At 34.7% G+C, this 27475-nt stretch overlaps 2 long non-coding RNA genes across 2 annotated transcripts in view; one reads left to right on the top strand and one right to left on the bottom strand.

The window, feature by feature from the left end:
* The window catches only part of LOC123839629 (uncharacterized), a 75443-nt gene extending 52439 nt beyond the window's left edge, over positions 1–23004 (top strand). Inside the window, exon 3 of the long non-coding RNA XR_008505659.2 lies at positions 16458–23004. This is a non-coding gene — a long non-coding RNA (uncharacterized LOC123839629). The remainder of the gene's footprint in view (positions 1–16457) is intronic.
* The window catches only part of LOC123839628 (uncharacterized), a 360841-nt gene that overhangs the window by 219675 nt on the left and 113691 nt on the right, over positions 1–27475 (bottom strand). The window contains exon 2 of the long non-coding RNA XR_008505658.2: positions 26590–26692. This is a non-coding gene — a long non-coding RNA (uncharacterized LOC123839628). The remainder of the gene's footprint in view (positions 1–26589; positions 26693–27475) is intronic.

Here is a 27475-nt window from a genome sequence, read left to right as displayed (position 1 = left end):
CCCTCCCTGTCTGGCTTATTTCACTCAGCATAATGCTCTCAAAGTTCATCCATGTTGTAGCAAATAGTAGGATTTTCTTGTTTTTCATGACTGGAAAGTCAGTCATGAATGTTATATGATATATAATATATATCTCACATTGTCTTCATTCAACTGCCCATCTTAGGTGGTTTTTACATCTTGGCTAATATAAATATGCTATAACAAACACGGGGGTGCAGATAAATATCTAGAAGTGGAATTGCTGGTTCAATTTTTAATTTTTTGAGGAAACTCCATATTGTTTTCCAGAGTGGCTGCACCAATTTACATTCCTACCAACAGTGTACAGGGGTTTCCTTTTTTCCACATCTATGCCAGTGCTTATCTCTTTTCTTTTTTATAATAGCCATTCTTTTTTTATTATTATTATGTTTGTTAGCCAACATATAGTACATCATTAGTTTTTGATGTAGTGTTCAATGATTCATTAGTTGTGTATAACACGCAGTGCTCATCACAAAATGCACCCTCCTTAATACCCATCACCCGGTTATCCCATCCTCCCCTTCCCTCCATTCTGTAACCCTCAGTTTGTTTCCTGGAGTCCAGAGTCTCTCACAGTTTGTCTCTTTCTCTGATTTCTTCCCATTCAGTTTTCCCTCCCTTCCCCTGTGGTCCTCCATACTATTCCTCATATTCCACATATGAGTGAAACCATATGATAATTGTCTTTCTCTGCTTGACTTATTTCACTTAGCATAATTCACTCCAGTTCCATCCATGTTGATATAAATGGTAGGTATTCATCCTTTCTGATGGCTGAATAATATTCCATTGTATATATGAACCACATCTTCTTTATCCATTCATCTGTTAAAGGACATCTCAGCTCCTTCCACAGTTTTGCTATTGTGGACATTGCTGCTATGAACACTGGGGTGAACGTGCCCCTTCTTTTCCCTACATCTGTATCTTTGGGGTAAATACCCAGTAGTGCAGTTGCTGGGTTATAAGGTAGCTGTATTTTTAACATCTTGAGGAACCTCTATAATATATTTTCCAGAGTGGCTGCACCATCCAGCATTCCCATCAACAGTGTAAGTGGGCTCCCCTTTCTCCACTTCTTCGCCAACATTTGTTGCTTCCTGTCTTGTTAATTTTTGTGATTCTAACTGATATAAGATGGTATCTCATTGTGGTTTTGATTTGTATTTCCCTGATGGCTAGTTGTGTGGAATATTTTTTCATGTGTGTGTTAGTCATTAGGATGTCTTCTTTGGAGAAGTGTCTGTTCATGTCTTCTGCCCATTTCTTGACTGGATTATTTGTTTTTTGGGTGTTGAGTTTGATAAGTTCTTTATAGATCTTGGATACCAGCCCTTTATCTGATATGTCATTTGCAAATATCTTCTCCCATTCCGTGGGTTGCCTCTTAGTTTTGTTGGCTCGTTCCTTTGCTGTGCAGATGCTTTTTATCTTGATGGAGTCCCAAAAGTTCATTTTTGCTTTTGTTTCCCTTGCCTTTAGAGATGTGTCTTGAAAGAAGTTGCTATGCCCAATGTCAAAGAGGCTACTGCCTATGTTTTCCTCTAGAATTTTAATGGATTCCTGTCTCACATTGAGGTCTTTCATCCATTTTGAGTATCTTTGTGTGTGGTGTAAGAGAACGGTCCAGTTTCATTCTTCTGCATGTGGCTGTCCAATTTTCCCAGCACCATTTATTGAAGAGACTGTCTTTTTTTCCACTGGATATTCTTTTCTGATTTGTTGAAGATTAGTTGAGGGTCCATTTCTGGGGTCTCTATTCTGTTCCATTGATCTATGTGTCTGTTTCAATGTATCAATACCATGCAGTCTTTTTTTTTTTTTTTAAGATTTTATTTATTTATTTGAGAGAGAGCACATGAGAGGGGGGAGGGTCAGAGGGAGAAGCAGATTCCCTGCTGAGCAGGGAGCCCGATGTGGGACTCGATCCCGGGACTCCAGGATCATGACCTGAGCCGAAGGCAGTCGCTTAACCAACTGAGCCACCCAGGCGCCCAATACCATGCAGTCTTGACCACAGCTTTGTAATATAGCTTGAAGTGAGACATCATGATGCCCCCAGGTTTGGTTTTCTTTTTTCAACATTCCCCTGGCAATTCGGGGTCTTTTCTGGTTTCATACAGATATTAGGATTGTTTGTTCCAGCTCTGTGAAAAATGTCAATGGTATTTGATAGGGATTGCATTAAAAGTGTAAATTGCTCTGGGCAGCACAGACATTTTAACACTGTTTATTCTTCCAATCCATGAGCATGGAATGTTTTTCCATCTCTTTGTGTCTTCCTTAATTTCTTTCATAAGTGTTCTGTAGTTTCTAGAGTATAGATCCTTTACCTCTTTGGTTAGGTTTATTACTAGGGATCTTATGGTTTTTGGTGCTACTGTAAATGGAATTGATTCCTTAATTTCTCTTTCTTCAGTTACACTGTTAGTGTATAGAAATGCAACTGATTTCTGTGCATTGATTTTGTATCCTGCCATGTTGCTGAATTGCTGTATAAGTTCTAGTAATTTGGGGGTGGAGTCTTTTGGGTTTTCCATATAAAAGCATTAGTGACAATATAGAATCTCTAAGAGCAAAAATGAGATCTAATTAGGCCAAACTAAAAAATGCTATGAATGAGATGCAATCTAAACTGGATACTCTAACAGCCAGGGTAAATGAGGCAGAAGAGAGAATTAGTGATCTAGAAGATAAGCTGATGGAAAGGAAGGAAGTTGAGGAAAACAGACAGGCTGCTAGTTACACATGAAAAAAGGACTGGAGAGATTAATGATGCCATGAAACATTCCAATTTCAGAATTATTAGGATCCCCGAGGGGATGGAGAGAGAGAGAGAGAGAGAGGGCTAGGAGGTATATGTGAGCAAATCATACCTGAGAACTTCCCTAATCTGGGGAAGGAAACAAGCATTCGAGTCCAGGAGGCAGAGAGGACCCCTCTCATAATCAATAAAAATAGATCAACACCCCGACATATACTAGTGAAGCTTGCAAATTTTATAGCCAAAGAAACTATCCTGAAAATAGCCAGGGAGAGGAAGTTCCTTACATATGGGGGGGAGACATCAGAATAACATCAGACCTGTCCACAGAAACCTGGCAAGCCAAAAAGGGCTGGCAAGACATATTCAGGGTACTAAATGAAAAAAAACATGCAGCCAAGGATACTTTATTCAGCAAGGCTGTCATTCAGAATGGATGGAGAGATAGCTTTCAGAACAGGTGGAAACTAAAAGAAGAGTGACCACCAAGCCAGCCCTGCAAGAAATATTAAGGGGGATTCTGTAAGCAAAGAGAGACCCCATGAGTAATATAGACCAGAAAGTATCAGAGACAACCTATAGAAACAGGGACTCTACAGGCAATACAATGGCACCAAATTCATATCTTTCAATAGTTACTCTGAACATAAATGGGCAGAATGCTTCCATCAAAAGACACAGGGTTTCAGATTGGATTAAAAAAGCAGGACCCCTCCATATGCTGTCTACAAGTGACTCATTTTGAACCTAAAGACACCTCCAGATTGAAAGTGAGGGAATGGAGAACAATTTACCATGCTAATGGACCTCAAAAGAAAGCTGGGGTAGCAATCCTCATACCAGACAAATTAGATTTTAAACCAAAGATCATAGTAAGAGATGTAGAGGGACACTATATCATACTTAAAGGGTCTATCCAACAAGAAGATCTAACAACTGTCAATATCTATGCCCCCAACATGGGAGCAGCCAATTGTATAAACCAATTAATAGGCAAAATAAAGAAACATATTAATAATACATTAATAGTAGGAAACCTCAACACTCCACTCACAGCAATGGACAGATTATCTAAGCAGAATATCAACAAAGAAACAAGAGCTTTGAATGACACATTGGACCAGATGGACTTTGTAGATATATATAGAACATTCCATCCTAATGCAATAGAATACTCATTCTTCTCAAGTACACATTGAACTTTCTCCAGAATAGACCACATAGTGGGTCACAAATCAGGTCTCAGCCAATACCAAAAGATAATAGCCATTCTAACGAGTGTGAGGTGGTATTTCACTGTGATTTTGACTTGCATTTCTCTGATGATTAGTCATGTTAAATGCCTTTTCACGTACTTGTTGGCTATCTGTATGTCTTCTTTGGGAAAATATCTATTCAGTTCCTCTTTTCATTTTTAACTACATTATTTTCTACCATTCTGTAGGTTGCCCTTTCAATTTATTGATCATTTCTTTTTCTCTGCAAAAGCTCTTTAGTTTAACACAGTTCCACTTGCTTATTTTACCTTTTGTTGACTGTGCTTTTGGTGTTTTATCCAAGAAATCACTGCCAAGACCAGTAGTGAGGATCTTTTTTTTTTTTTTTCTCTGTTTTCTTCTGGTTTAATACTTTCAGGTCTATATTTAAGTCTTTAGTCCATTTTGATTTAATTTTTGTGAGTGGTGTAAGATAGGGGTCCGGTTTCATTCTTTTGCATGTGGATATCCACTTTACCAACACCGTTTACTGAAAAGACTACCCTTTCTCCATTCTGTGGCACCTTTGTCAAAAATGAGTTGACTCTACATATTTGGGCCTATGTTTGGGCTTTCTATTCTGTTCCACAGTCTATGTGCCTGTTTTATGTCAGTATTATACTGTTTTATTACCATAGCTTTGTAATATAGTTTGAATAAGGAGTGTGATGCCTTCAGCATTATTCCTCTTTCTCAGGATTGCTTTAGCTATTCAGGGTCTTTTGCAGTTCCATACAAATTTTACAATACTTTTTTCTATTTCTGTGAAAAATGCCAGTGGAATTTTGATATGGATTGCATTGTATCTGTAGGTCATTTTGGGTAGTATAAACATTTTCACAATATTAACTCTCCCAATCCAAGAGCACAGGATATCTTTCATTTATTTGTGTCTTTCATGAAGGTCTCATAGTTTTCAGTATATAGGTTTTTCACCACCTTGGTCAAATTTATTCCCAAGTATTTTATTCTTCGGAAGCAACTGCAAATGGGATTGCTTTCCTAATTTCTCTTTCAGATAGTTCATTGTAGTTTATAGAAACACATTAGCAATTGACTCATAGGATTATGGAAGCTGAGTAGTCCCAAAACCTGCAATTAGCAAACTGGACACCCAGGAGAGTTGATGGTATAATTCTAGTCCAGATCTGCAGGCCTGAGAATCAGGAGAGCCAACAGAGTAAGTTCTAATCAGAGTCTAAAGGCAAGAGAAGACTATGTCCCAGCATGAAAACAGTAAGGCAGAGTGAGAAATTCTCTCTTACTCAGCCTGCTGTTCTAGCCAGGCTTTTAATGGATTAGATGAGGCCCACCTACATTGGGCAAAGTGATTTGCTTTGCTCAGTCTACCAATTCAAATGTTAATTTCATCCAGAAACACCCCCATGGATACAACCAGAATAACAGTAAACCAAATATCTGGGTACCTCATGGCCCAGTCAAACTGACATAAAAAATTAACCATCACATAATTTTTCTTTTCAAGCTTGAAATCTAGTTCAGTACACAAATAACTTTCTTGATAAAATTCATGCTTAAAGATAAACTAAAAGCAAGATGCTCATGTTCTAAATGCATGCCAAAAATAATGTTAAGCAAAACTTTCTATATAGCATATCTGGAAAAGAAAAGCAGTATCAAATCAAGGAAAAAGAATTCTAGCTAATAAGGATACAGTTGTGTATCTACATACAAGATAAATGATCTCAAATCAATAGCTGTTCAACTAGTAACTAATTAAAAGCTATATTTAAAAAGGGGTAATTTTCACAAAACAACCCCCAAACACTAAATTTCTAAGAATAACTTAACAAGAACTCAACAGACCTTAATGTTACTGAAAGATACTTAAGAACATATAAATAAAGACATACCATATTCTTGAGTGAGGAATTCTAATCACAAACCTAATAAAATCAGACATCTTAATTCCACAGTCCACAAGGAAGGGTAGACAAAGAAAAGCTATGAAATTTTGAAAGAGTAAAAGGACATTTTTCCTAAAAGATATCAAACAGTATAAAGCTACACGTAACATATGCTATATGTTGGCTAATTCAATTGTTTTTGTCATGTCTTCTTTTACTTATAGAAGCTATAAAAGCAAAACAAGCAAACAAAAACAAATCTTATAATTTTCTAGACTCTCTTGCAGCTAAAGATGACCCCAAAGCACAGTCACTGCCTCTTTTTTTTTTTTCTTTCTTCATGCAATTGAGTAGGGACTGTGGTTAGAGTAGCTAGCCATTGTTAAGCTTTTTGAAGCAAGAAGAGAGAATAATTCTGAGTTCCTGATGGTATCTTGAGCAGCTGAATCATTTGTAGGCTATCAATCCCTTGATTTCTTGTTGAGTGAGTAAAATAATGTCTTTTTTATAGTAGAGATTTTTATTACAGTTGATAATGTTCAAAACTGATATGCTATAATAATTAAAATCATCCACCACTGACATCAGAAAGGACATATAGACCTATAGGGCAGAACTAAAATCTAGAAACATACCTTGTTGTATATAAGTATGTATTATAACCTAAAATAATAATAAGTGAAATATCACAAATTACTGAGGGGGATGAATTACATGAATAATTTCCTTTCAGTAAAAATAGAGCTTTGTATAACATACATCAAGTTCCAGTTAGATCAAGAGACACATACAAACTATAACACTATCACAAAAGTATTTTTAAAACAAATAGATTTTAAAAACAAAATACATTTAAAATTTTTTTAGCTGATCTCAAAATGGAGAAAGAACTTCCCAAATATAAAATTAGTGAAAGGAACCCTAATGAAAAAATGGATCTATTTGACTTCTTGAAATTATACATTTTGTATGCACATACAAACGTAAGTTTAAAAGTCAAACAAGATATTAAGAAAACATTTGCTTGAAATGTGATAAGAAAATGCTACTCTTCTTAATATATAAGAGTCTTTACACATTAAAAAAACAAAAACAGTAAGAAAAAATGAACAGGGGGTATTCCCAGGACAATTCACAGAAGGAGAAATGCAAATAACCAAGAAGCATAAAGCTTGCTCAGTTTCACTAATCACCAAAGACATCTGAGATAAAACAAAATAATGAGGTACTCTGGGTTTAGGTTATCAAAAAACGTGCCATAAAAATAATCAAAAATCAGAATCAAAATATATGTACAGATATGTTAAACTGATTGCCTCTTGAGTTATTTTTATTGGAGTAGTACAAGCAGTATATTTAACATAAATATGAATTGCCAATTATTGCTTTTAATGCCTTAAAATTATTCTAGGTGAATATTTCAAACCAAAATTGAGAGAGAGTGGGCGAGTGCATGCGTGCATAAGTGGTGGTGGGGGTGGGGAAGGGGAGGGAGAGAAATCCTCAAGCAGACTCCCTGCTGAGTGCAGAGCCCAATGCAGGGCAGGATCCCAGGACTCTGAGATCATGACCTCATCCGAAATCAAGAGTCAGACACTCAATCAACTGAGCCACGCAGGGTCCCTTGGCTTTATTTCTTTTTTTTAATACTGAGTCTTTATCTTTGGTTTCTGTTTGTTGTTTTATAAATAGTAACTACCCAACTCAGATCATTGCTTTACCTTTTTTACAATTTCTATTCTTTTTTTTTTTTTAAAGATTTATTTATTTATTTGACAGAGAGAGACACAGCGAGAGAGGGAACACAAGCAGGGGGAGGGGGAGAGGGAGAAGTGGGCTTCCTGCAGAGCAGGAAGCCCGATTTGGGGCTCGATCCCAGAACCCTGGGATCATGACTGAGCCACCCAGGAGCCCCTTGCAATTTCTATTCTTTACTGTAATCTTGTTATGTTGCCATTGATACAGCCTGCTTCAAAATATTATTTCTGCTTTAACCAAACTATCTTTTATCTTCTTTAAATCACAACCCAAGCTATTAGTTTTTCCAGAAGGGTTTCCCTCATTAGGGTCATCCCTCCTTTAATTTACTTCTCCTTCTTCATTTATACCAATGTGGATTATATACAGATAAATACATAATAAGTTATATATATACAATGTCACCATGCATCATTGGTGTAGTAGTACAGTCCCCATGCAATGTGGGGGCTCAATTCTCATTACCTAACTTGGTGGGTCTGAGTTTAATTTAACTGGTATGAGGTGGGACCTGGGCATCAGTATTCTGTAAAGGATTTTAGGGATTCTGTTGTATCCAGAGATGAGAACCACTGAACTGATTAATCTCTATCAAAGTAGCCTCCATATTCTACAGCAACCCTTATCACATTTTAGTGTATGTAGAAATCACTGGATATATTAATATGCAGATTCTGACTCAGTCAAGCTGGAATGAGGCATGAGATTCTGCATTGCTAATAATATTCCCGGTGATGCTGATACACAGACACTTTGCAAGGATGTAGATCATACTATAGAGATGTAAAAAATACTATAGAGATGTAAAAAAATGTAAAAAAATGTAAAAAAAAAAAAAATGTAAAAAAAAAATGTAAAAAAAAAGATGTAAAAAAAATTATATGAGACAAAGTGAAAATAGCCTGTAAAAGTTCTGGACAATGTCTACAATATGGAACCATTATTATTCATGGCAAATATTGTTGGATAATAGCTTATTTAGTCATTGGTTGGGTCATTCAAAAATATTGATTGAGAATCTACCTTGTGCTAGACACTGTGCCAACTCATATCTAATATAATTATTTGGAAGATCTAAGCATTTATAATTGAGAGTGTATCAACAATGTGCTCTCAAATTCAAATTATCAATGGTGACATGCATAGATTTGTCTATTTTTGTCTTTACTTATGTTTACCAAAGGTTCTTCACACTGGCTTCCAAGGGAGTTTAATGAAAGAGTGATAAGGAATATTTCATGTTAATCCAGTATCAGAAGTTAGTAAGTTTATAGAGCCCAGTGTGGTCATTGATGTACTTCAGCTCCATGACATACCTCAGCTTAAACTTTCCAATTAGAAATTTATGTCCTTGTGTCTTAGTTAAGTTCTCTTAGAGAAAAACGTGGCTGATCCCACTATTTTTTTTGAGCCAGACTGCACATGTCATAGGTGTTGGCTCACCCCATGGAGAGGCTCACTTTGGGTCAGATGTCTATCTCTTCCAATAGTCAATCAGCTATGATCATGGAGAGTGGGGCCAACCTGCTCACTCAATGGGCCCATGGGTGGAGGAGAGAGAGGTGGCAAGATTGCTAAAATAGTTGTAAAATTTAAAAACTGCATTTTCATAAGGAAGAGTTGCTTCAATTCTTTCAGCTAGACACAAAGGAAAAAAACCAGAATTACCGAAATTTTATTTATAGTTATACTTTGTACTAAAAAAAGTGGTGACTCAAAAGCATTCAGTTTCCTAAGAGATTTATCAAAAACTTTAGAACTAAGTAAGTGATTGCACAAAGCCTTCAGGAGTTCCAAAGTTCCTACTATTAGTAGCATTTTAATTAATTCCAAAGCTCTGAATAAAAATTAAATAGGATAAATATACCCAATCAGAAAGTCTCCAACATATGAATCTGCTTAAATATAAAAAAAGAGAAGTCTTATTCTTATTTGATAAATTCTCTGAACTCAGTTTTAACATATGACACAACTGAGAAAAGACCAACTTATTTTCTTCTTAATAAGATTTTAATAAAGATGCATGTGATAAGCATTTTAAAAAGAAATCGACGCAATTTTAAATTCAATTAAGAATCCCTTATAACTTGGGAAGATCTACTTCTTAGCCAAAAGTACCATATAATATATCTTAAAGACCTTGGAAAAAGTCAGGAAAAAGCAAATTAAAGGGAGATATATGGAAATGTAAAAAGATGTGTTAGAATCATAGGGTAATAGAATCTCAGTTTTGGGAGAGATCTATTGTTTGCATTTTCTCTGTCTTAACTAAATGGTCACACAGCTCCTTCCTTCCTGCCTTCCTCCCTCCCTCCCTTCCTTTCTTTTACTTTCCCTCCCTCTTCGCCCCTCCCTCCCTCCTTCCTTCCCCCCTTCCTCTTTTTCTTTCTTTTTAAAACTATCAAAGAGCACTTATTATATTCTATAGAATAACAAAGTTGTATTATACATGTATAACAACCATAACATTTTGGGGTATTTTTCTCTCAAAATGGCTTTAAGAATCAAAACTCAAACACAAAATAGGTTTTCACCTTGGCTGTACATTTATTCATTATGCCCTTTGTTTTGCTTATTTATTTTTAAAATGCAGTATTTAAGAATTGAATCACTAAATTCTACACCTGAAACCAGTATTATGCTGTATGTTAACTGGAATTTAAATAAAAACTTGAAAAAATGCAGTAACAATTAGATATGAATAAGGAATACCTTAGTAAACATTTGGAATTAGCATTTCCTTTCCTCTCACAGAATACAAATGCAATGATTAAAAATAAACATTCTTGTGTCTATTTTTTTATTGCTTTATTATCAATATGTGATACCCACAGCTTAGGTAGTGGTGGTCATTCATATCTTCCAAGCTGCACATAGCTATTTTATTTGGCTTCTGAAAGAAAATTAAGTCTTTTTTCCTGCATAATCATAGTCACAAAGTTAATTTCTAGAAGTTCCTGAGATAGTGGTGTTTACAAAACCCACTCCCACAGTATTGCTAAAGCTTGTAAACTAAAGAATCAAAGTCATGTGTTGGAATACATTTATCTGAACCCTGATCTTTGGAATGTACCTTAGTCTAACTCTGAACCCTGAAGTCTCAGGTACAAAGAATGGACTTCTTAGAAACAGTAACTGTGAATTGTTGAGAACCGTGAATCTCCAACCCATGTAAGTTTCTGTTTACTCTGCTTGATAATTGGTGGATGCAGGGAGGTGGTCTATTTGGTAGAGTCTTTGGTTCCCACATTGCATTGAGGCTGGTTCTACAGATGAAGGTACATCTGATATAAGTTCACCCTACTAACTCCCTCTATTGAATCTGAAGGCAGTGCTTTCTCTCCCCTCTCTTTCTGAAGAGAACTTCTAAGGATGGAGATTATTAAAGAAAATTTGACACAGCTTTTTCTTAAGGACCCAGGAATACAGGAAAACCACTTTGGCAGTAGAGGATGAATTGTGTTAGAAGATGCTAAGTGCAGAGACAAGCTAGGAATTGAAGGAATTCACTGTAGCAGTCAGGCATCAGGCTAGGGCAGGAGTTGGGCAGTGAGATGAAAGGAAAAAAGGAGAAGTACATATGGTAGACATGAAAAAGTGAAAAATAATTGAGTTTGGCAACTGCCTGCAGCTAGAGTTTCTGGAGAAGGACTGATTCTGAATTTACCATGTGAATGATTGGGAGACAAAAATAGCTTTATCTTGGCTCTTTCTGGTTGGAGGAATAATGAGTTCTTTTCACAATATGCTGGGTCTGAGCTGGTGAAGCATCCATGTGATAATGCCCACTGGTTATTTTTCTATTTTCAATTTCAGGACCATTGGTTTACTTCCGCAATTTTAAGTATGACTCACAGAAGTCCTTATTTTTAGAAAGGGAGGACATTTAAGTGGTCATTTATAGGATTTAACAATCTAACATTATATGCTCAGAAGTGATAGAAAAATCACCAAAAATATCATTGACAAGAAGAAAAATAAATCAGAGCCAATAACTTCACTTTAACATCCTTTATGTCTCTAGTCAAGTGTTTAATCAGAATTGATTTGCTGTGCTTCAGTGGCTCAAAGCAACTATTCACCTACCACTAGTAAATACACAGAAGCACAAATCTTACTGATGGTGAGTTAAGAGTCATCTCTACAGGTAAGAAAGAGAATACTAATACGGGTCAATAAAGTTTTGTTATGGCCAAAGAGCCTACAAAAGTAAATTATTTACATAAAATTAAGGTAAAGCTTTAAAAGAAAATAATCTTTAAAATTTAAGCTGAGTAGTTTTAATTCTTAGAGGTATAATTATTAACAAATAATGAATAATTTTTATTTCAAAATGAATTATATTTTATAAAGCAATTTAGTATCTATTTAGTATCTATGTGAACTGCATCTCAAGTCTGTGAAGGAGGCAGGGATTATTATATCCTCATGAGGGCTTAAAAATGGGATCTTCTATTTAGAGTTTCTGATTTCTTCAATATTCTTTTCATTAAAACTTTCTGCATGGCAAAAAAATTTTAAATATATATTTGTGGGAGATAATATATCTTTCCTAACTTCTTTTAATCATTAAGAAAAACCTGTCTTTTGAATGACTTAAACTTTTTGATTCACAATTTTAATGCTTTACCAATTAAAGTCCACTTAGGAAAACAGAAACTGTACAAGTTATTTTAACAAAGATAATTTAATATAGGGGATTAGAGAACAAAAAGTAATACAGAAATAACTACAGGAAGCAACGACTATCCTGGGACTAGGAGAATAAAGGGAAGTTGGAAGTTGGACTGGCATGCATGAAAATACTAAATGGCTGCTATGAACTGAATTGTGTCCCCCCAAATTCATATGTTGAAGGCCTAATCCCCAGTGAGATGGTATTTGGAGGTGGAGCCTTTGGAGATAATTAGGGTTAGATGGTCATGAGGGTAGGGTCCTTAAGATGAGGTTAGCATCCTTATAAGAAAGGCATCAGATAGCTCTCTTTCTTTTTTTCTTAAAGTATAATTAACATGTAGTATTATATTAGTTTCAAGTGTACATTATAGTGATTCAACAATTCTATACATTACTCAGTGCTCATCATGATAAGTGTACTCTTAATCCCTTTTATCTATTTCACCCAGCCCCCCACCCACAAAAAACTCTTTTTCTCTGCCATGTGAGGATATGGCAAGAAGGTAGCTATCTATAAGCTGGGAAGAGAGCTCTGACCAGCACCTGGACCATACTGGCACACTGATCTTGGGCTTACAGCTTCCAGAATTGTGAGAATAAATTTCTGTTGTTTAAGCAACCCAGTCTAAGCTACTTTGGTATGGCAATCTGAATGTTCTAAGACAATGGCTAAGGGGATATTGGCATGACACTGGCAATGTCTGCGAGGTATTTGGAGAGAACAATTTATTAGTTTGTTTTAGTTTGTTTTATCAAATGCCACTAAAAGTTAACTTCGTCTTTCCGGGGGTTTGAGCTATTCTGAAAAAACAGTTGTGCATTATCCAGTGATATTCAGATAAGTCAGTGGCACACAAAGGCTGGGCTATTGGGATCAGGGCTCCCTGGTATAGGGAGATAATTGATTGTATATAACTAAAAATCAATAATAAAACTGATTAAAAGTCTGTCTGCTTTTATTATCACAATGCACTGGCAATTCTAAACAATGTCAGTGATAAAATATTCTTCCTTCATGAGCCAACTCCTCTTCCCCCCACTGCCATTCACTGTGTATGCTGCTGAAATAAACTGTTATAGCTTCTAGGAAAATATATTTAGAGGTAAAATCATTTTAAAAGACACTTTTCCCCACTGCTCTGGATTCTGCAAATAAATGAATGAAGAACAGCTGCACCTTAACATATGAAATCATTTACATGAGTAGCCCTGATATCAAATGTAGCCATACTGAAGAAAACTACTACGATTGTGTTCAGGTGACCATTCACCATGAGCAGAGAGTTGTAGCTGACCAAAGAGAACACTTTCTACATCTTCTGTGATAGTCACTAGTCCTTGTGCCAGGTGAAGCCCTTATCTACTCTATTGCTGGAGAGAAATGGATACACACAAATGCCCATTAATTGTAATTATCCACTAATGTCCCTCAAAGATTCTTGCTATTGCAGTGACTGTTCCACATGGTTGTTCAGAAACCCAGGCTATTATTCAGAGCTTCCATTTTATTGTTTCACAAACCCCAAGGATACTGATCTCATCAGTCTCAGGGAATTAGGGTACTTCCCTGTTCCTGGGATGTGGAGGGCAAGTGATTTTTTCTTTTTAAAGCAAGTAACATGGAAGTAGCATATATCACTTTCTTTTATACGCTAAAACTTAAAATGTTCTTTAGGGGAACTGAATATAGTATAATACCACGACACTGGCTTAAAAGAGATTACACACATATTCTGGGATCTAGCAAGTAAAAGGACACAAATATCATTTCCATGAAGCCTTGTCTACTCTTTATATCCTAAGTGCCAAGGATGAAAAAACTACCTGCTTAAACAATTCATCAGTGAGAAACCAGCCCTACAGAACTTACTCACTTGCTACATTTAACAGCAAGTGAAGCTGGGAAATATAGTCTACAGGTAGATGACCATGGGCCCAGTTTAAATTGAATTACTATGGTGAAAAAGATCAAATTTTGGGGAACAGGTAGCTGTATGCCACAAACAAAATGCATTATCTCTCAGCTAAAAAGATTTAAAAAAAAAGACTCAGTCCATAGTCAAAATAGCAGGTTTTAGTCTCAGCTTCTAGAGACTGTGAAATTGACAGATTACTAAATATATATTCATGCAGACAAAATGAGGTCAAAATGTTCTGATAAAATCAGAACTCTGTATTTGCATTTTATTTCAGCACAACCTTTTTTTCTTGCCAAATAGAGAAAACCTCATTTATTCTTCCAGGTGTAAGAATAATGCAACTTGCTTAACACTTAGAAAACCTTTATCTAAACAACATAAACATAATTCATTTATACATTTACATTTCCTTGGAGGCTTTTTTAAAACCTATTTTATGTATGTATGTATGTATGTATGCATGTATTTGTTTATTTAGAGCATGACATGCAGGGGGAGGGCCAGAGAGAGAAGGAGAGAGAGAATCCCAAGCAGACTTTGTGCAGAGCACGGAGCCCAACGCAGGGCTTGCTCTCACAACATTGAGATCACGACCCCAGCTGAAATCAAGAGTTGGATGCCTAACTGACTGAGCCACCCAGGTGCTCCTCCTTGGAGGCTTTTAACCCAAGGTCTACACAGATAAAAAAAATTTTTTTAGATGGAACAACATTATATAAAAAAACAGGAACAAGTCTTCCTGTCTTAATGCTACTCAGTCAAATGTACAATGATTCACAGAATTACTGAGAAGCTACAATCTACAGCGAAAGCCAGTATTTCCGTCATTAAGGTCAAATCAGTAATCAATAACTCAACCTCACTTGTCTACTTTATCTTATATTTAGGAACACAGTAGTTCACTACTAGCCATGATACTAAATATATTGTAAGATACAAGTTGTCAGAATTTTCTGTGGGGTAATTCCTATTATTTTGGCATCACTCTGTTTTCACTATATTACTGCCCAGAAGTGAAGTTGGTATTACAATTGTCTGCATATGCTAGTTCACAGAAGAATAAAGAACTTATTTTTTCTTAATAAGAGATTATTTAAAGATAGGATTACAATATTTACTTCTATGTGAAAATGTTGATACAATATTTACATTAATGCAACAAAAGCATGAACTCTGAGCCTTATTATTTATTAGAAGTTTTCTTACTACATTGCAGGGGTCCAGTTGACTACTATATAATAAGGGATCAGTATGTTAAAGCATGGGTAGAAGAAGCAAAATCTGTGTATTACATAACATTGGAAATAAAATGATTTATTTTGTATAAATGTCAAAAAAAAAGATGGATTTTTTCTCATTAAAATATATGGCTGCTTCTAGGGTAAAAATTAACTTCTAAGCCTGGGACTTACTCATAACTGTTGGAGGAAATTTTAGAGGGCATCTAGTTAAATATTTCCCTAAGGCACATGATACTTCTTTATCATCCCTGACCAATTATCCTTCATTTATCTCTATTTGAATGCTTCTGGTGAGGCATTTCCAATTCCATTTCATCATTCCATTGACAGCTCTAAACTGTCTCTTGAAATGTTTTTCTTATTCTCAATGGCCTTCTATCAAACAGCAGAGCATAAATCTCTCCCCACTCCTATGTGATTATATATTAAATATTTAGGAGTATTATGCTCATTCTGAGGCCTTTCCAGGCTAAATATTCCCAAATGTTTCAGTATTCCTTGATTGAAATGGTTTCCTGTCCCATTACTATCCTGATGACTTTCCTCTGGACACACTTCTGTTTTTCAATGTCGTTCAGAAAATTGATACAAATGTGTTATGGCTATTTCAGAGAACAGAGTATAGCAAATAACCTTTAATGAACTAGGTATTAAGCATTTGTTGGTGAAAGGAATATGACATTAACTTTTTCATTAGCTGTGTCACATTATATAGTCTTATTTGATGGCATAGAGGAGGTTTCTCATTCCCAAACATGGCTTTTCAAGGGGTCTGTACCTCAATCATTAGAGATATTGTTTATTCTTTCAGTCAATGAGATTTCAATTTATTTATGTTAAGGGTTTTAATTTTTTTCCTTCAAAATGTTTCTAGAGTCCTCTAGTGAAATATAAGTCAGTTGGTGTAGGTAATATCTTAAACTTTTTTCAACTGACACTTTATTCAGAATTAACTTACAACTGGATAAAAGCAAGAGGAGAAGAAAAGCTGGGAGTAAGATAGTTCATAAAATGAGAGATATCAACAATACCATTCCCTTGAAGACACTAAGAAAGAACTGTGAAGATACCAAAGAATAAATTTTGCCTTCCACACAACTTTCCTGGCTCTTGAGGTATTGTATTATATTTACTGATCTTTATGTAATGTTTGCACTTGTAAGTTACTTTGTATCTCAAACACCTAAAACTACAAAGGGCCTAAAGATAACTGAAAAGAGCAGGGCATAGTAGAAACTATATAATCTTTGGTTTCACATCTGAAATACAGACCTGCCTCTACTACCATGCATTTCCCTCTTTTTTAAAATTTAAGGTTGGGTTCTTACACACAGCATATAGTTGGGTTTTACTTTTTATCCCATCTGACAATCCTTGCCTTTTAACTGAATTATACCAAAGCTGTCAGAAAGAAATGTTAGCTACATATGTATTTTTAAATGTTCTAATATCCACATTAAAAAAGTAAAAAGAGGGGAAATTCATTTAAGTGTTTTGTTTATTTAACCCAATACATACAAACTATTTCAATACATACAAAATATTAATTCAATAATAAGTACTTATTTCAGTAAGTAATAAATACAATTTATTAACTACATATTTAATATTCTTTGCACTAAGTCCTCAAAGTCCAGCAATTCATTCCAGCTACACAGCAAATGCTCAATAACCACACGTAGATAGTAGTACCATATTGGATAATACAGTCTTAAGCAATTTATATTTAATTATCATTATGTTAGATTTATCATTTTGTTAGTTGTTTTAATTTAATCTTCTTTTTGTTCCTCTTCTTCCCTTTTGCTGACTTACTTTTTCTTAGTTGAGTGTTTGCTGTTTTTGTTGTTTGTGAATCCATTTATCTCCACCATTGGCTTATTAGTTATACCTCTTTGTTTTATTTTAAAATTATTGTTCAAGGGTTAATAATATACAGCTTTCATTTAACCACTGTCTACTTTCAAATAACATTATAAATTTTTTCCTGTACAGTTTAAGATGACTTTTCCCCTGCCTTGGTGCTATTGTTTTTGTACATTTTTATCTATCTATCTATCTATCTATCTATCTATCTATCTATCTATCTATCTATCTATCATCTATCTATCTATATATTATAGGCTTATTATAATACATTGCTATTAGTTTTCTTTTAAATGGTACATTACCTTTGAAAAAATATTAACAAATGAGAAAGATATTTACTCATGATAAGTATCAGCTCTAATCATCCTTACTCTTCTGTGTAGTCCAAATTTCCATATAGTTATTCTCTTTTGTCTTAAAAATTGTTTTTAAAAACATTTCTTGTAGTTCATTCTTCTGATCATAAATTCTCTCACTTTTGCTTGTCAAAAAAGTCCTTGTTTCCTCCTTTTTGCTAGCTGTAGAGTTATAGCTTGACTTTTTTTCTTTATATTTCAACATTTTGAACATGTTGTTCCATTGTCTTCTGGTTTGCCTACCCTCTGAAGAAAAGTCTTCTGTCATTCTTTTTTTCTTTTTTTTATTCTTACCTTTGTGTATGTAATGTTTTCTTTGGCTGCCTTTAAGGTTTTCTTTTTATCATGGATTTTTAGCGACTAGATTATAATGAGCCCTGCTGTGCTTTTCTTTGTGTTTCTTTTGCTTGGGATCCACTGAGTTTATTGTATTTATAGGTGTAGAATATTCATCAATTTTGGAAAATGTTCAGATATTATTTCTTTAATTTTCTATTTCCCCCAAAGAGCTTACCTTTATTTCTGTTAGTAACTACTCATGCTAAAGTAGCTGAATGGACCCCTAAAAGTATCCAGGAGACTGATTTAAACTGCTACTTAACACTGTGTAAAAGAAGTAATTTAGGAAAAAAGAAATATGGTCTTTTAGTTTCTTTTTTTTATATTGATGAATTTGGGCTGTGCCTTTAACTTATATAGAGAATAGGAACATGATTTTTTGGACTTTATTCCTCCATAGAAATAAAATAATAAAATGGAATCAATATTATGCAATTTTCAGACTTTTTATATTATTGACCTTGTATTATCATGGTATCTTTATTGTATCATTTGAGCTTATTATGTGACTGGGAAAAATTTGAGTTGAAAAGTAAAAGTGAATGCATTTCAGTCTAGGTTATGGAATAAACTTGGAGTTAATCCAATTGAGGACAAAAGTTGAACTGCCTGCCAGTGTTAAGGAAGATATAGAAAACTGCAGTGGTTGGTATTGGGGGAACCATACTAACAAAGGTGTTAGCATAACTGTACTAATAAATGACTGATCTTGCTCTTGCAAGGATAGCCAGAATCCCTATTAACTTTATTTTTTTTCAAATTTTTATTTAAATTCTAGTTAGGTAACATTAGTGTAATATTGGTTTCAAGAGTATAATTTAGTGATTCACCATTTACATATAACATCTAGTGCTTAAGCTCAATGACTCCATAAAGCATAATAACATTTGTATCATAGGAGTCCCCGAAGAAAAAGAGGCGGGGGGGGAAGGGCAGAAGGTTTATCTGAGGAAAATGTAGCTGAAAACTTCCCTAATCTGGGGAAAGAGACAGACATCCAAATTCCAGGAGGTAGAGAACTCCCATCAAAATCAACAAAAGCTAGTCAATACCAAGACATACTGTAGTAAAATTTGCAAAATACAGATAAGGAAAGAATCCTGAAAGCAGTGAAGGAAAAGAAATTCCTAACATACAAGGGAAGACAAATCTGGTTAGCAGATCTTTCCACAGAAACCTAACAGGACAGAAGAGAGTGGCATGAGATATTGAATGTGCTGAATGGGAAAAAATACACAGCCAAGAATACTTTATCTAGCAAGGGTGTCATTTAGAATAGAAGGAGAGATAAAGAGTTTCCAAGACAAATAAAAACAAAAGGAGTTCATGACCACTAAACAAGCCCTACAAGAAATATTAAAGGGGACTCTTTGAGTGGGAAAGAAAGACCAAAAGCAACAAATACTAGAAGGGAACAGAGAAAATCTCCAGAAACAACTTTATGGGTAATACAATGGCACTAAATTCATATTTACCCTATTAACTTTACTTGATTGGTAAACAAAAAGGTTTATTTTTATTTATTTTTTAAGTTTATTTTTTTAGTAATCTCTACACCCAATATGGGGCTTGAACTCATGACCCCAAGATCAAGAGTCACATGTTCTTCTGACTGAGCTAAGTAGGCACCTCAAACAAACAGGTTTAAAAGACAAAAATGCTGGATCCCTATGTTCAAAGAAAAGTTAATAGCTATTCTTCTCAAACTCTTCCAAAAAAAACAGAAGAGAAAGGAGAACTTGCAAATTCATTTTATGTGTCCAGCATTATGCTGATATAAAACCAGGCAAAGACTCTACAAAAAAAAGACAGAAAAAAAGAAAATTATAAGCCTAAGGAACTATATCCCTGAGGAACATAAATGTAAAACTCCTCCATAAAATATTAGCAAACCTAATTCAACAATGAAAATAAAAGGATCAATCACTACAGTCAAGGGTTTTTTTCCCCAAGGATGCAAGGGTGGTCCAATATCCATAAATCAATGAATGTCGCATATCACATTTACAAAATGAAGCTTAAAAGCCATATCATCTCAATAAATGCAGAAAAAACATCTGACAAGTTCAATGTTGATAAAAACTCTCAACAAAATGGGTTTAGGAAGAGCAAAGCTCAACATAATAAAGGCTTTGTACAGCAAACCCACAACTAAGATGATCCTCACTGGTGAAAAACTGAAAGCTTTTCCTCTAATATCAGGAACAAGACAAGAAACATAATACTAGAAGTCATAGCTTCATCAGTCAGACAAGAAAAACAAATAACAGGCATCCAAATTTGAAAGAAACAGTAAAACTCTCTATTTGCAAATGACATGATACTATATATAGAAAACCCACCAAAAAAACTGATAGAACTAATAAATGAATTCAATAAAGTTTCAGGATAAAAATTAATACACAGGAATGTGTTGTATTTCTCTACAGTAATAATTAAGTAGCAAAAAATATAAATTAAGAAAATGATGCTATTTGCAATTGCATCAAAAAGAATAAAATACCTAGGAATATATTTAATCAAGCAGGTGAGAGACCTATACTCTGAAAACTGTAAGACATTGATAAAAGAAATTGAAGATGACACAAACAAATGGAAAAAATACTTCATGCTCATGGACTGGAAGAACTAATGCTGTTAAAATGTTCATACTAACTAAAGCAATCTACAGATTCAATGTAATCCCTACAAAAATTATTAATAGTATTTTCACAGAACTAGAACATATAGTGCTAAAATTTGTACAGAACCACAAAAAAACCCCGAATAGCCAAAGCAACCTTAAGAAAGGAGGGAAAAAACTGCAAGTATCACAATCCCACATTTCAGATATACTACAAAGCCATAGTAATCAGAAGTGGCCTGATATATTCAAAGTGCTGAATTGGAAAAACCTGCAGCCAAGAATACTCTATCCAGCAAGGCTGTTATTCAGAATAGAAGGAGAGATAAGAGTTTCCTTGACAAACAAAAACTAAAGGAGTTCATGACCACTAAACCACCCCTGCAAGAAATATTAAAGTGGACTCTGAAAGGAAAGGCAAGGCCAAAAATGACAGTATGAAGGAAGGAAACACAAAAGCAGTAAAAATGAATATTTTGGAAAAAAACAGTCAAGGAACTCACAAAATAAAAGAATGTAAAATATGACACCATATACCTAAAATGTGGGGAGGAGAGGAGTAAAAAATGGTTTCCAAGTTAAATGAACACCAACTTAATATAGACTGCTATATGCAGAAGATGTTACATACAAACTTAATGGTACTACAAATCAAAAACCACTGATAGATATGCAAAGAATAAAGAGAAATATATCCAAATATATCACTAAAGGAAATGAGCAAACCATGAAAGACAGCAAGACAAGACAGGATCAGAGAAAATATTCAAAAACAACCACAAAACTAGTAATAAAATGGCAATAAATACACATCTATCAATAACTACTTTCAATGTAAATGGACTAAACAAACCAATCAAAAGACACAGGGTGACAGAATGGATAAAAAAAACAAGACTCATCTATATGCTGCTTACAAGATACTCATTTTAGACCTAAAGACAATCTGCAGATTGAAAGGGAGGGAATGGAGAAACATTCATCACACAAACGGATGTCAAAAGAAAGTCAGAGTAGCAATACTTAGACAAAATAGACTTTAAAACAAAGACTATAACAAGGGATAATGAAGGACACTATATAATAATAAAGGGGACAATCCAACAAGAAGAAATAACAATTGTAAATATTTATGGACCCAACATGGGAGCACCCAAACACATAAACCAGTTAATAACAAACATAAAGGAACTAATCAATAATAATACAAGAATAGTAGGGGATTTTAATACCCCACTTACATCATCTAAACAGAGTATCAATAAGGAAACAATGGCTTTGAATGACACACAGGACCAGATGGATTTAACAGATACATTCAGAACATTCCATCCTAAAACAGCAGACTACACATTCTTTTCAAGTGCATATGGAACATTCTCCAGAAGAGATCATATATTAGCCCACAAAACAATCCTTGACAAATTCAAGATCAAAGTGCTGCCATGCATCTTTTCTGACAACAATGTTATGAAACTAGAAGTCATCCACAAGGAAAAATCTGGAAAGACCGTAAGTATATGGAAGTTAAATAACATGCTGCTGAATGATGAGTGAGTCAACCAGGAAATAAAATAAGAAATAAAAAAGTACATGGAAACAAATAAAAATGAAAACACAACAGTCCAAAACCTTTGGGATGCAGCAAGAGTGGTCTAAGAGAGAAGTTTATAGCAATATAGGCCAACCTCAAGAAGCAAGAAAAATCTCAAATAAACAACTTAAACTTATCCTAAAGAAACTAGAAAAAGAATAAACAAAACTTAAAATCAGCAGAAGGAAGGAAATAATAAAGACTAGAGCAGAAACAAATGATATAGAAACCAGAAGAAGAATAGAACAGATCAATGAAACCAGAAACTACTTCTTTGAAAAAAGGCAATAAAGTTGATAAACCTCTAGCCAGACTTAACAAGAACAAAAGAGAATGGACCCAAATGAATAAAATCACAAATGAGAGAGGAGAAATAAAAAATACCACATAAATACAAACATTTTTGAGAGATTATAAAAAACTATATGCCTAACAAATTGGACAACTTAGAAGAAATGGATAAATTCCTAGAAACATATAACCTACTAAAATTGAAACAGGAAGAAATAGAAAATTTGAACAGACCAAAAACCAGCAAAGAAATTGAATCAGTAATCAAAAAACTCCCAATTAACAAAAGTCTAGGACCAGATGGCTTCACAGGCAAATTCTACCAAACATTTAAAAGTTAATATCTCTTTGTGAACTCAAACTATTCCAAAAATAGAAAAGGAAGGAAAACTTCCAATTTCATTCTATGATACCAGCATTATCTTGATACCAAAACCAGATAAAGATACTACAAGAAAAAGAGAACTACGGACAATATCTCTGATGAACACAGATGCAAAAATCCTCAACAAAATACTAGCAAAATGAATCCAACAATACATTTAAAAAATTATTCACCACGACCAAGTGGGATTTATTCCTGGGCTGCGAGGGTGGCTCAATATCCACAAATCAATCAATGTAATATATCACATAAATAAGAAAAAGGAGAACCATATGATCATTTCAATAGACTCAGAAAAAGCATTTGACAAAGTACAACATCCATTCATGATAAAAGCCATCAACAAAGTAGGTAGAGGGAACATACCTCAACATAATAAAGTCCATATATGAAAACCCCACAGCTAACATCATCCTTAATGGGGAAAAACCAAGAGCCTTTCCCCTAAGGTTAAGAACAATACAAGGATGTCTACTCTCACTTTTATTCAACATAGTACTAGAAGTCCGAGCATGGCAAACAAATAAGAAAAAGAAGGCATCCAAATCGGTATGGAAGAAGTAAAACTTTCACTATTTGCAAATGACATGATAATATATATAGAAAACCTGAAAGATTCCACCAAAAAAGCTGCTAGAACTGATAAATAAATTCATTAAAGTTTCAGGAAATAAAATCAGTGACAGAAATTTGTTGTATTTCTATACACCAGTAATGAAACAGCAGGAAGAGAAATTAAGAAAACAACCCCATTTATAATTGCACCAAAAATAATGAGATGCCTGGGAATAAACCTAGCCAGAGAGATGAATGACCTGTACTCTGAGAAGTATAGAACACTGATGAAGGGGAATTGAAGAAGACACAAAGAAATGTAAAGACATTCCATGCTCATGGATTGCAAGAACAAATATAGTTAAAATTTCTATACTACCCAAAGAAATCTACATATTTAATACAATCCTTATCAAAATACCAACAGCATTTCTCACAGAACTAGAGCAGATAGTCCTAAGATTTGAATTGAACCACATAAGACCCTGAATAGCCAAAGCATTCTGGAAAAAGAAAACAAAGCTGGAAGCATCACAATTCTGGACTTCAAGTTATATTACAAAGCTGTAGTAATCAAAACAGTATGGTACTGGCGCAAAAAATAGATCAATGGAACAGAACAGAAAACCCAGAAATAAACCCACAATTATATGGTCAATTAATCTTTGACAAAGCAGGAAAGAATATCCAATGGGAAAAATACAGTCTCTTCAACAAATGGTGCTGGGAAAACTGGACAGCAATATGCAAAAGAATGAACCTGGACCCCTTTTTTATACCATTCACAAAAATAAATTTAAAGTGGATGAAAGACCTCAACGTGAGACAGGAAACCATCCAAATCCTAGAGGAGAACACAGACAGTAACTTCTCTGACATCAGCCATAGTAACTTTTTTTCTAGATAGGTCTCCCAAGACAAGGGAAACAAAAGCAAAAATGCACTATAGGGACTACATCAAAATAAAAAGCTTCTTCACAGTGAAGGAAATAATGAACAAAACTAAAAAGTAACCTAGGGAATGGGAAAAGATATTTGCAAATGACATATCTGATAAAGAGTTAGCATCCAAAATCTATAAAGAACATATAAAACTAAACACCCAAAAAGCAAATAATCCAATTTAAAAATGGGCAGAAGACACGAACAGACATGTCTCCAAAGAAGACATACAGATGATCAACAGACACATGAGAAGATGCTCATTATCACTTACCATCAGGGAAATGCAAATCAAAACTACACGAGGTATCATCTCACACCTGTCAGAATGGCAGAGACCCACTCTCATCCTTGCCCACAAAGGCAGAGTAAGGAACCTAGACTTCCATCCTTGCCATGCTGTAATGAGGTGCCCCAAAACACCCTTACTGTGGGGTGCCATCAGAGAAAGCTAAGTATGAAGCTGGGATTTTCATCTCCAGTATATGGTATGAAGGCCCCCCTCAGCCCCATAGTGTGTGGAAAACACTGTGGGGAGACTGGAATTCCATTTTCACACAGAAGTAAGGAAGCTCCTCCTCTCCTACACACAGGGATAATGTTAGAGGAGGCTTAGTAGAGACTGAGGATTTTCACCAAAACCCATTCCTGTGATGTAAGTGGAGGCCAAGTGGGGAGCAGAAATGAGACGCTTAACCTTCTCAACGAGAGTGACATCAGTGAACACTCTTCAGGGAGTACAAGTTCCCACCCTTTGCCAGCAGTAATTAGAAGATTCTCACCTCTTTGTGTCAACAGAAGCCAAGTAGGGAACCTAGACTTCTACCCCACCTGGCAGTAATGCAGCAGGATCACCTTTCCCCTCTTTTCTTGCCAGAATTTTACAGAGAGAGCCAGCTAAAATGGAAGGTTTAAAAATACCTAAAATATCATAATATTAAAATATCCAGATTTCAATTGAAACATCACTAGTCTGTCATACAAAGAATTAGGAAATCTAAACTTGGATTAGGAAAACAAAAAACAAAAACACCCAACTAATACATGCGAACAAGATGACAGGAATTTTAGAATTATCTTCCAAAGATTTCTAAAGCTGTTATTATAGAAATGTTTCCATGAGCAATTGTGAATATTCTTGAAACAAAAGAAAAAAAAAAGTCTTACCAAAGAAATAAAAGATACTAAATATAACCAAATAAAAATTTTAAAACTGAAAAATATAAGTTAAGCAAAAAACACAGTGGATGGGCTCAAAAGCAGAATAAAGGGAATGAAAGAATCAGTGAACATAAAGGTAGAACAATATTAGAAATATCAGAAATTACCCAATGTTAACAACAGATAAAATACACTAAAAAGAAAAAAAAAAAGATGAATTGAGCTTCACCTGTTGGATTATAGCACAAGATCAAACTTTTTTTTTTTTTTTTGTGAGAGGACTCCCAGAAGAAGCAGAAGAAGAGGGAGAAATTTTAAAAAAAAGTATTCAAAGAAACACCAGATGAAAATTTCCCAAATTGGCAGAACACATAAAACTACAGATACAAGAAACTGAGCAAATCCGAAACAGGATATACCCAAAGAATCATAGATCAAAATACATCACAGTTAATCTTGAAGAAATGACTTCTACTTTTATAGAAAAACTATTTGAATGACTGCAAGTTCTTGTTAACCATCATGGCGAACAGAAGGAAGTGATACAACACTTCTCAAATGCTGAGAGAAGAGTGGCTAAAGGAAGTTCTCTAAACAGAAAGGAAATGATAATAGAAGGACTCTTACCATACCAGAAAGGATGAAAGAATAATAGAAAGAGTAAATATATGGGTAATTTTCCTACTGAGTTTTCTAAATGATATTTGATGGTTAAAACCAAAATTACAGTAATGTCTGGGTGGTTTTAAATGTATGTAGAGGAAATACTTGAGACACTTCATATTAATGGGAACAGTTAAAGGGATGTAAAAAGAGATAGGGATTCTAACTGTATTCTAACTAGTAAATGTCAACACTAGCAGACTGTTGTTTTAAAAGTAACCAGAATTTGTTTGAATCAGGTATGGTAAGACACATACATAGGCATGAACATGACTGTCATGAAAGAAGTTTTTATACTTACAGATCCCTAGAAACAGGAGGCTTGGCACATCATGAAGGTCCACATGGGAAATACCCATCATTGGTCAAGAGGCAAATGTGGGCAAGAGCCTTTATCGTGGCTTCTGTGGGAAAAGCAAGGCGAAGAAGATTAAGTTTGGAGTGTAGAAGTATAAGAGTTAGATAAAGGAAGTGATGGGAGGTTTGGCTCTGGAATGATTCGTTTGCATATGAAAGGCACATTTGCAGGTGAATCATTTGCTTTCTTTAGGAATTAGCAAGCCCTGGAGAGGACAGTCCATCCAGGAACAGCAAGGCCCCAAGATGTCAAAGCATCAAACACAGAAACTAGGAAACTAGAAAATATGGGTATTATGCATTACATATGTTAGTATATATAACTGAATAACATGAGCAAGAAATTAAAAAAAAGGTACAAATAGATTTACTCAAAATCATTATAAGATATCAAAATATTTTCAAGTTACCAAAAGGAAGACAGAGAATAGAAAACAGAGAAATAAAAAATGGAGGGACTAAAAAGGAACAAAATAGAATGGGAAGAAACTTCTAGTTTTGGCTCCAACATGCAAATTGCTTAGAAGTCATCATATCCAGGCTTACAAACAAAAAAAAAAAGTCAGCAAACTGAAAATCAACAACTTTGCAAAGAACTGATACCTTGAAATCTGGAGAGATAGGTCAATCTAGAGTCACAGATAGGATTTGCTCAATAGGAGATAGGTCCCTATGGAAGCAGAGACAGTACTCTTGATAGACAAAGACTTTAAGGCAACTGTTTTAAATGTATTCAAATAACTAAAGGAAGCCACAAAGAGCTAATGGAATCCAGAGGAGCAATGTACAAATAAGTAGAAATTATCAATGAAGAGACAGAAATTATAAAT

The sequence above is a fragment of the Mirounga angustirostris genome, unplaced genomic scaffold (assembly GCF_029215605.1).
Source record: "Mirounga angustirostris isolate CCGP_5_RB_7025 unplaced genomic scaffold, mMirAng1.0.hap1 SCAF_3, whole genome shotgun sequence".
Lineage (NCBI taxonomy): Eukaryota > Metazoa > Chordata > Mammalia > Carnivora > Phocidae > Mirounga > Mirounga angustirostris.
Note: the sequence above shows the minus strand (reverse complement) of the source record. Positions and strands in the feature narration are given on the sequence as shown.